Source organism: Macrotis lagotis, chromosome X (assembly GCF_037893015.1).
Source record: "Macrotis lagotis isolate mMagLag1 chromosome X, bilby.v1.9.chrom.fasta, whole genome shotgun sequence".
Taxonomy (NCBI): Eukaryota; Metazoa; Chordata; class Mammalia; order Peramelemorphia; family Peramelidae; genus Macrotis; species Macrotis lagotis.
Genome location: NC_133666.1, coordinates 300824372 through 300834465, shown reverse-complemented (window position 1 = coordinate 300834465; position 10094 = coordinate 300824372). Strand labels below are relative to the sequence as shown.

General features: G+C 36.9%; 1 long non-coding RNA gene across 1 annotated transcript; it reads left to right on the top strand.

The window, feature by feature from the left end:
- The first annotated feature begins 5350 nt into the window (after positions 1–5350).
- Positions 5351–9754, top strand: LOC141498545 (uncharacterized). Its single transcript, XR_012471680.1, has 3 exons — positions 5351–5478; positions 8828–8946; positions 9675–9754. It is a non-coding gene; the product is annotated as an uncharacterized LOC141498545 (long non-coding RNA).
- The last annotated feature ends 340 nt before the right edge of the window (positions 9755–10094 follow it).

The window sequence follows — 10094 nt, the reverse complement described above, 5'->3', positions numbered from 1 at the left end:
TAACCGAGCCTTTGGAATCCCGGAGACCCGCCCCGCCCGCGGCGCGGCGCGCGGGGGACGCGCGCGAGCATCACAGAGCGGGCGCGCGCGGGGCGGCCCTCCCGCCCGGGGCGTGGCCGCCGCCGCCGCCGCCGCCGCCGCCTGTCAGCGCCGCCGAGCGCCCGGGGCGGCCGCGTCGGCCCCGCCCCCTCCGGCCCCGCCCCCGGCCCCGCCCCGCCACCGGGCGCGTGCCCGCGGCCGGGCTGGGGGAGGGGCGGGCGCCGCGGTGGGGCGAGTCCCGCGGCCCCGCCGGAGGGCGGCCCTTCCGCTCGGCGGCGCGGCCGGCTGTGGCGGGGAGGGAAAGCACTGGGCGAGCCAGGGGGGCCGGCCTCGCCCCGAGCCGCTCCTTCACCCGAAGATCTCAAAGCACTTTGGAGTCCGGGAAGCGCTGTGTGGGGTCAAGGGGAGGGCCTGAGTTCCAATCCGGCCTCAGACACTTAACCATGACCTAGCTGCGTGGCCTTGGCCAAGGCCTTAACCCCATGGCCTTGTAAAAAAAAAAAGAGTGTGGGGTCAAAACCTGCTACTTTACAGACAGAAAAACCGAGGCAAAAGGAAATGCCTTTTTTAGGGGGATATGTGATGAATGATAGGGTAAGGATTGGAACCCTGATCCCTGATTCTCAATCCCCACTGCAAGGTTCTAGAGCTGCCGCCCAATAGGATAGATTTAATGAATGAAGTAAAGGGCATTTACTGACTGCTCACCCTGAGCCAATTCAACCCTAAGGACTGAAGAGTCTAATATAAAGAGCAGCACAGCCTCTGCCTCTCACAGCACTTTCATTTTCCTAAGGGAGAATATGAATATTTGGTGAGGGAGTTTTGAGTCATAGGACGACGATTTTGACTGGTCTTTTTCCAGGAATGATAGTGTGAGTTCCATTATTGTTCCCAAGCTAGACAGATGGGGGTGGGGGGAAGAAAAGAAAAGAAAGAAACACATGTGGAATTATGGAAAGAAGATGGCCAGAGATCATCTCACTCTGGATCTGGGGCATGTTGTTATCTTTAAGTACTCAGGAGCTAAGGACCCCAGAGTACTTCCACTATAGTACCTCAAAGTTTGGTGTTTTTAACATACAGGCTAGGTAGGAATATATTAACTAGTATTTCTAGACAACTTACTTGCTCCCTTTCAGGTATGTATCAGGTGTTCAGGGAGGACGAGCACCCCCAGTGAGAGGGCTACTGTGAGCCTTCTGTAGTGTTTGTCATTCAGCTCTCAAACTGTGCCTCCAAGGAGTTAGAGCATGGCCACACCCTAGCAAAACTGTCTGGGCAGACTGGCTAAACCAGGTTGAGGGTTACCAACAGGCCTCAGACCCATACAGGGGTTAGGTAGGGAGGGGGCTGTCTACTCCAAGCATGTAAAGACTCCCCCAGGGTGTAATGGGACTGAGAACAACTTGTTCCAGTAGCCAAGAGAGTGGTTGAAGCAGGCACAGTGGAATGCTTACAGATTGGTCAGACATTCCATCCATCCTGTTGCCAATCATTCTGTCTTTTGTCACTGAACTTCTATGACTACAGGAGACAGCGAGGTTGACAATTTTGTGCAACTCTGTCTCACTTAAATCTAAGAGTCAAACTATCACAGGTTATGTCATTGGTCCTCTTTGAAAATGAAGAAAGGAAACAACAGCTATATTCCAGACATTGTAAAAGATAAATGTTCTTATCCCCATTTTACAGATAAGAAACTGAGAGAAGGAGATTAAATGATTTGCTTAGCCATATTGAAGTAAATTAAGGAGCTGAGAAGAACCCTGGTAATTCTCCCTGTAATGGGATCATCCCATGAATCAAGGACAAAGTTATTCTTCCTGCTTCTGGCCAACCATATGTGTGACTCAAAATTTGAATTCTTTGGAGATAACCAGCCCCTAGCTACTTTCAACCATGTGTGACTCAGTGCTAAACTGCCTGAATTCGAGATGAAGCAACTCCTTTACAGACCACTAGACAGAAAGAGGGTGGCTCCTCTGGCTCTCTTCTTTTTCCATTGGATGGTCTTATCATATGACTATATGTTCAGTGCTTTTCTTACTATTCCATGCATTTTTTGGTAAAAGGTTTCATTCCAGCTCTCCTGTATTATTTTCAGAACCTCAATTGTGGCAGAACCTACTTCCAGAGTTGACTTAGATCTCATAAAACCTTTCCCCAAACTAGATTCAAATTATAACCTAAATGGCTTTTGTCTCATGAATTCTACTTAATATTGAATGATCCCTTTTACCCACAGTCAAATGCTCTTGAAGTTTGATACTATCAAAACCTTAACCCAAAACAGCATTCTAAAGACGTGATAAAAGTAAATGTTTTAGAAGATAGTGTTATGCTCATTTGTTTGATTCATTTGCATTTTCTTTAAATGTCATATAAAAATGTGCCATGGGAAATAAAAATGTTTCAAAATTCAGGTCAATTCAAGTTCAATCCACTGCATTAGTCAAATATAGTCTTTCATATACAAAAATATTATGCTTCTTCACCTTTCTCTCCTCCTGGCCTTTATTTTTTCCCAAACTTATCTATAGACTGGAACTTGGAACACGGCATATTATCAGTGAGGAAGTAGTCTCCTGGTGTATACAGATAAACAAAAAAGTAAATACTTAAGTCATTTGTGGTTAATCAAGAGTCATACATTTATGATAATTTTTTTAGCCAGAATATTACATAATGGGCTAGGAGAAGCAATAGGACCCAAAAATATATTGCTTATTTTAAAATTACTCTGTTAACAAGCATTAATTCAAATTATGTCCCATTATCTTATAGGATCATAGATTTGGAAATGGAAGGGACCTTACAAATCATGTTAATACAGACCAGTCATTTTATAAAAGGGGTATGCTAAGAACCACTGAAATTAGATAATTTGTCCAAAACTAAACCTGTAGTAAATGACAAAATCAAGAGAGCAGTAGTGGGCTGCCTTACTCCCTTATTGTAATTAAGAGGTATATTAGCTAATAGTTTATTAAATTGGCAATATCTTTCAAATGAACTCTTTTAACAACTCAACTTTTTAAAACTTTAAAACTTTCTGCCTCCTGGTGAAATTGAGGTAATCCTGGATACTTGAAATTTTCCATCAATAAAGAAGCTTTGAGTAGAGAGGCCCAGGAATTTGTTATTTATGAACCAAGTTGCCTGAGTGCAGTGTGATTATCACCACATTGGCCACAGGGTGATGAATTCTTGGGTTGTAAAACCTAACCCAAGAAAATCTACTGATACATAAAGGGGTTATGATATGTAGCAGGAAGGTAGATCTGCACCAACAAAATTAAGAATCCTTGAAGCAAAATTTTAAGAATTAAAGATCAACTATTAGTCAAATTAAAGTGTACATTCTGAAAATGTAGCTTTAACTAGATGTTTTAATGTAGGTATAAACAGTACAGGAAGCAAGGAAAAGAAGAAGCTCAAATAATTTTTTCTCTATCTCCAATATTAACACTGTCAGTGGCCCCCTGTAACTTCCAACTCTTGGCAAACCCTCCTGCTATTTCAAATTTAGAGAAAAGCATAGTGAGAATGAAATAGAGAAGCTACTAAGAATAGGAAAGCAAAAGGGAGAAAAAGAAGAAATAAGGCAAAGAAGTAGAAGAGTAAGCAAAGGGAGATTTTGAAACTATGTACTAGCTGTCAAAAGTGAAAGCAAACCCCCAGAGTTTGCATTCAAATTCACCCAGTGGGTATGTAGAACTAATGAACATTTGTCAGAAATCAAATACAGTGTGTCAAATATTCTAGGGTAGGTAGAAAGAATATTGACTTTTTATTATAATGATTTACATTTTAAAAATGTAATTCATTTTCTGATCCTTTCTCATGATGATTTAAATTATACTGTGAATAAGCAGTATGAAAAAATACTTCAACATAATATAGAACCAGAGATAATTCAAGATTAAGTAGAAAGGGAAGCAACAAGGTTCCTGAACTATAAGGAAAGAATGTCATCCCAGAGCTCCTATAAATTTGCCCAAGTTAAGGAGAAAACCTAGTCAAGTTGGGCCAGCAAAAGACTTTGAAACATGGGAATAGCAGATAAGAAGATTATAGAGGAGAAAGCCCATCTTATATCATTCACCTTACCAGGAGTGTACTAGAACCAGCTCAAACTAATTCTAGGGCTGATTGTAAAAATTTTCAATGTGAACATTTAAACTTCAGAAATCTACAACTGCTACAAATCAGTTTGATTTATTATTTTATTGATAGCTGTAAAGAGTTGACTAATATAAAAGCAGTTTTAAAAACAAAACAATTATATAGATGTGAGATGCTCCAATTACTCACATTTCTACCATCATTATTATAACCATGACTATTCCCACTAATTCAATTCAGCAAGCTTTTGTTGCATATACATATAAACTCCTATTACTATTATTATACTAATACTAATACTAATGATAATGAAAGCCAGAATATTTCAGTAGCTTGAAAGTTCAAACAGCAAATAATTTCTGATTTATTTGGGTTACAGTACATACTATTTGAGGGCTTATGGAAGTATAAATTACCATTTAATCATATACATGGGGCAGGTTGACCTGATTAAATTCCATTTTTACTTCTTATACTATCTGGTAGTTCCCTGCAGACCCAACCTCAATAGAAATTGTGAGGAAAGGGGAGATTATTTAGATGTTTCAGGAGCAATTTCTGTAATATTTAAATATTTCTATTCTTATATTATGAATCAAGGGACAGAAAAGAGAACTAGGGGCGGCTAGGTTTACAGTGGATAGAGTACCGGCCCTGGAGTCAGGAATACCTGAGTTCAAATGTGACCTCAGACACTTAATTACCAAGCTGTGTGGCCTTGGGCAAGCCACTTAACCCCATTGCCTTACAAAAAGAAAAAAGAAAAAAACAAAAGAGAACTACTTTATTTTCCCATTAGGTGAGCAAAACAGTCTGACTGTGACAGGTTAAATTCCTCTTTCAATTAGAAAGATAATGTTGAAAGCAACAAGTGTAGACACTTTGTATTTTAAAAGTACTTTTTTTCCTTTTTCCTCAAAACCCTTTACAAATAAACCTTTTGTAATAGGAATAATTATTATATATATTAAGATGCCTTCAGAAGCACAGCAACATTGTTTCCTAAAGGAATTAAGCTGTGTCCAGTTTTCTTAGATTGACATTTTAAAAGGTGCTGCTTGTTTGGTCTTTGCATCAAAGTAAAAAGTTGGAACAAGAAAGGGTTTTGTGTGAAATCAGCCAGTCAAGTAAACAATGGAAACTGAACAGGCTATATGATCTCTTACTTAACAGGTGTGAAAAAGCAGATGCTGAAAAGCCAACTGTCACCTCTTGAAAGATATGGTTTTTTTTTATTGTGATGTTCATTCCATTTTCCAGAAAAGCCTTTACTAAGGTCATGAAACTGAAAGGAATCTTCATTTCAAAAAAGTAAGTGATTATTTGGACTTTTATTGGGGGGGGGGGGAGAGAAGAAATTCATAGAATCAATGTTTAAAGGGTCTTTAGAGACATCATTTCACAAAATTATTTTGTTGATAAGCATGAAATCTATAATTGAACTTTATTTGGATTGTGATAAAATATTAATATTAGAAAATGTGTATATAGTATATGTGCATATTAGATTTTCCAAGTTGAGCAAATCCCTCCTCCCCACACCAATATATATTTCATGGGAAGAGAGGATCATAAATTTAAAACTGGATAATACCTTAGAGGCTATCAAGCTCAAACACTTCATTTTGTGAATGAGGCAACTAAGGTGCAAAAAGGTTAAGTGACTTACTCATGGTCACAAAACTACAGTGTCAAAGATAGGATTTGAACTCAAGTTTTCCTTACTTCCAGTATAGCACTTTTCCTATTTTAAAACCAATGCTTTGTTTGAGTTCAAATAAAAGTTCCATTTTATGTTCAAAGTTTGGGCATTAGTTTCATTTTTACAGTCACCCAGAATTCAAGCATCATGATAATTGAACTAATATATGAAAATCTTCTCATTGTTCATCAATAAATATGTTGCTGTCAGAAAATACCTCCTTCCATTCAGAATTATGCATTGTTTCCTATCTTGAATCTAAACTGAAGGCTGAATTTATCAAAAACACTAAAGAGGAACTTGAACTGAGCTAAACAGCTTTAAAGTTGTAATTAGTATAGTCATATGATTCACCTAAATTGGCTCAACTACTATTCGCCCAACTTCCAACTAAAATTAAATGCTGTTGGCACTGCCTATCAGGAGGCAGAATGATACTTTCAAATACTTAAAGGTTAAATAAAGATTTTATTACCTTCTACTTGGAGAGACTACAGAGGAATTTTGCACTAAGTTCACATGAAAAAGAGAATTTACTAGTTGAAAGGCAGAGAAAACTAGGGAAAGAGAAGTAAACTAAGGAAAAATTTTAAGTTTCAATGCCTGGAACCTTTGTGCATGTTAGCCAGTTAACTAAGTAGGAGCTGAACAGAGATACATGCTTTAAAGAGGGGAAAAAAGACAAGATGGAGGTTTATTTGGTTTAATTACCTAGAAACAAAAGGTTTGATACTAGGAAGAAAAGTAAAGGTTGTATTTTAGACCATACCACCTAATGGTCTCAAAAAGTAAAGCGTTTATTAAATGGACTCTAGAATTTTAAAGAGACTTCATGTGCCTCCAGAATATGAGTAATAACTCCCCTTTTCACAAGAGAATTAAGCTTGGTTCCCATGGACTTGTATTAACAGCTGTTCTGTTTGACTTGCAAGCATGTTCTTTTGTTGCAGAATTTTCACTATTTTGTTTTTTTAACATATGTAGTTTTTCATCAACTCAAATTAACTCCATAAAAAGTTGACTTCTATCTTTCCTTTTATATAAGAAATCTTACTTCCTGAATAAAGAGTGAAGATACTCTTTTTATTGTTCTTTTATTCCACTGTAATTTCAAACTGTAAAATGATGAGGCAGGAAATATGTGGGTAAATATGTGTATATATACATTGTATATATACATTTGTCTGTGCAAAAGCAAAAATAACATCATCTAAATTGCTGTCATACTTCAAAATTTTGAAATCATGTTCTTACTTCAACACAGATATGCCAATGCTTTCTTTTAAAATAAAATTTATTTTTAAATATTTTTAATTAACAAGTATTTTTCTTACCTCTTGCTATTTTCTCCCTCCCCCCCAAAAAAATTCCTTGTAACAAATATATATACTAAAGCAGAACAAATTCATATATTGACAATGTCCAAAAGTTTACATGTCCTGGTACTTTTTCAGTTCATTATGTCTTTATAGGGTAGAGACTAGAAATTTTCATCATCAGTTTTCTGACAATATTAGCTTATACCTCAAAGAGTTCAAAAAAGGAGGAAAAGATCTTATCTGTTAAATATATTTAGAATAGCTCTTTTTGAAATTGTTACTGTTTTCAATGAACTGGATACTAAGAAATTGCCCATCAGTTGGGGAGTGACCAAATAAATTATGGCATATGAATGTAATATCATTTGCTATAAGAAATGACCCAAAAAAATCATTTCAGAGAAATCTAGGAAGACTCGTATGTATGATGCAGAGTAAATTGAGCATATCCCTGCCTTCAACCTATTATTTTAGGAACACTTAAACTAATTCATTATATTTTGGCTCCAGTCACTATCTGTGACAAGGTCATAGATTGTTAGTTAAGAACTTCTTTATAGCTATACTAATTTGTAACCTGAGATACAATCCAATTTGCTAACCCATCTTTTATTGACACATTCATTCACACAGGCATCTAGAGGTGACAGTCTGCATAGGTGAAGTAAATATCCATGATGATCAAAAGATACTCAAAATGTTCTGAATAATGACAGAATCTCTAGAATAAACATATAACCTTAAAAATGATTATTTTGAAAGGAATGCCACTTATTTGAGTGTACAACTTCTGCTTTATATATAGGTTTTTAATTCATATTACTTTATACTCACCTTATATAGATAGGGGCAATGGAATTGCCAAGTTGAGTCATCCAGTCCAAGGAATTTGCCAAAGGAGGTGATTTTGGGCTATTCACTGCAGTAGTTTGAATGGAGGAAGTTTGTGTGAATTGTGAGAGTTTGAAATTAAGAAAATTGATCTGTTTCTCCCACTTGTTTCAACTTATTCATTTGGCTTCATAGGCCTTTCAAAATGAACAATTATGTGATAAATTAATGTCCACCAAAAGGAAGGGGGAAAGAAAAAACATACATAGGTTTACATATTCAAGATAATTTTATAAAGGATATTCTTTATAACTGGAAAGGGTACAAATAATATGGTCCTCAGTTATTGTCAAGGTTGGGGGTGTGGGGGATATGCAGTGCTGAAGATGACTTCCTATTTTTTCTTTTTGTAAAGGGAAAATTGCCATCCCTGACATTTTAATAATATTACTTTCCTTCCTGGGGGTTCAAGGATGGTGATTCATAGAAAAGCAAGGTGCTGCAAGTTTCCTTCACTTCCAGATCTATGCTTTGGTGTTTTGAGCCTTGTAATTGTTTGAGAAGGTTTGAGCCTTCTTAGTATTTGAGAGGGAAAAGGAAGGAAAAACTAGTAGGGAGAGGCTGACTCATCTCAAAGCAGACTCTGGGCTTGTTCTCATAAAGATAGGATCCTACTTTTCATGGGCTTGGCTTAACTTCTGAGAAAAATTCCTCTGCACAGGTGGTCATGAACTTGTACAAAGAAAAGAGATGCCAAAGTTTCTTCATGGCTAGAATTTTGGATTTAACTCTTAACTCTCTTTTGCAGACTTCAATTTGAGTTTTAAATTGGGATATCTTGCAACTGTAAGGTGAACCAACAAGTTGTTTTACCCAGGACCAGAACAAATTTTAATGTAAAAGTGAAATGTAAAAGTAAAAAATCAAGTAAGATTCAACTCTTCTTAGTAGTCATTTATGGTACTATCATGCACAAATTTGTCCAGATCCTTTTGGAATCATCTCTTTCTCCTAAAAGTTCTATCTTTTGGTGGGGAAAGAGAAAGAAGAAGGAAAAAGGAAGGGAATAAGATCCACAAATTTATTACACACAATTTTTAGGATTTGGTTTTATCTTTCCTAAATTATATTCTTTCAAAAGTTTTCCTTATCTCTTAAAAATTGAATAATATGCCCTTTCCCCAAAGTTATTTATTGCTACAATTCTGTCTCCTAAACCTTCATTTTTCCAAGTTCTAATCTTTTTAGTTTGTCCTTAATATAACAGCTCTTTGATTTATTTAACCATTTCAGTTACCCTTTTCTGGAAATGTTCTATTTCTATCATGATTTTAAGCTAAGTGTAGATTGGCATTGTTTTATCAAAATGAAAATTCCTAAAGTCATAGAGCTAGAAGAGACCTTAGAAGTAAAAATATTTTAGTGTTTTTTAAAATATTATTAATGATGTTCAACATTGTATTGAACTTTTTTTAATAGGGCGTACTAATCCAATATCCTATGGAAATTAATTACCATGATATCAATTTCTTGACATGGTGCTGATAGGTTGTCCAGGTTTCGCAGGCATAAAACAATGAGATCTGTACAACAGCTCTGTAAACCTTCAGTTTGGTAGTCAGTATAATATTTCTTCTCTTCCACACTTTCTTTAGGAGCCTCCCAAATACCGAGCTAGACCTGGCAATATGTGTGTCAACCTCATTGTTAACATGTACCTCCCTGGAAAGGATACCACAGGGTAAGTGAACTTGTCCACAGTACTCAAAACTTCATTTACTATAATTGATGGTTACACATATGGATGGTGTGGTGCTGGCTGATGAAGCACCTGTGTTTTCTTGGTGTTTAATTGTTAGACCAAAATTGTCACAAGCAGTAGATAACCAATCCATCCTTTGTGCATCTCAACTTCAGAGGATGCATCAAGTGTCTAAACATCTGCAAACAGAAGATCACGCACCAATACTTCCTCCTCTTTGATCTTGGCTTGTAGCCTTTTCAAATTGAAGCATTTATCATCAGTGCAGCAGCTGACTTTGATTCAGTGTTCATTCTCAGTGAAAAAACTTGAT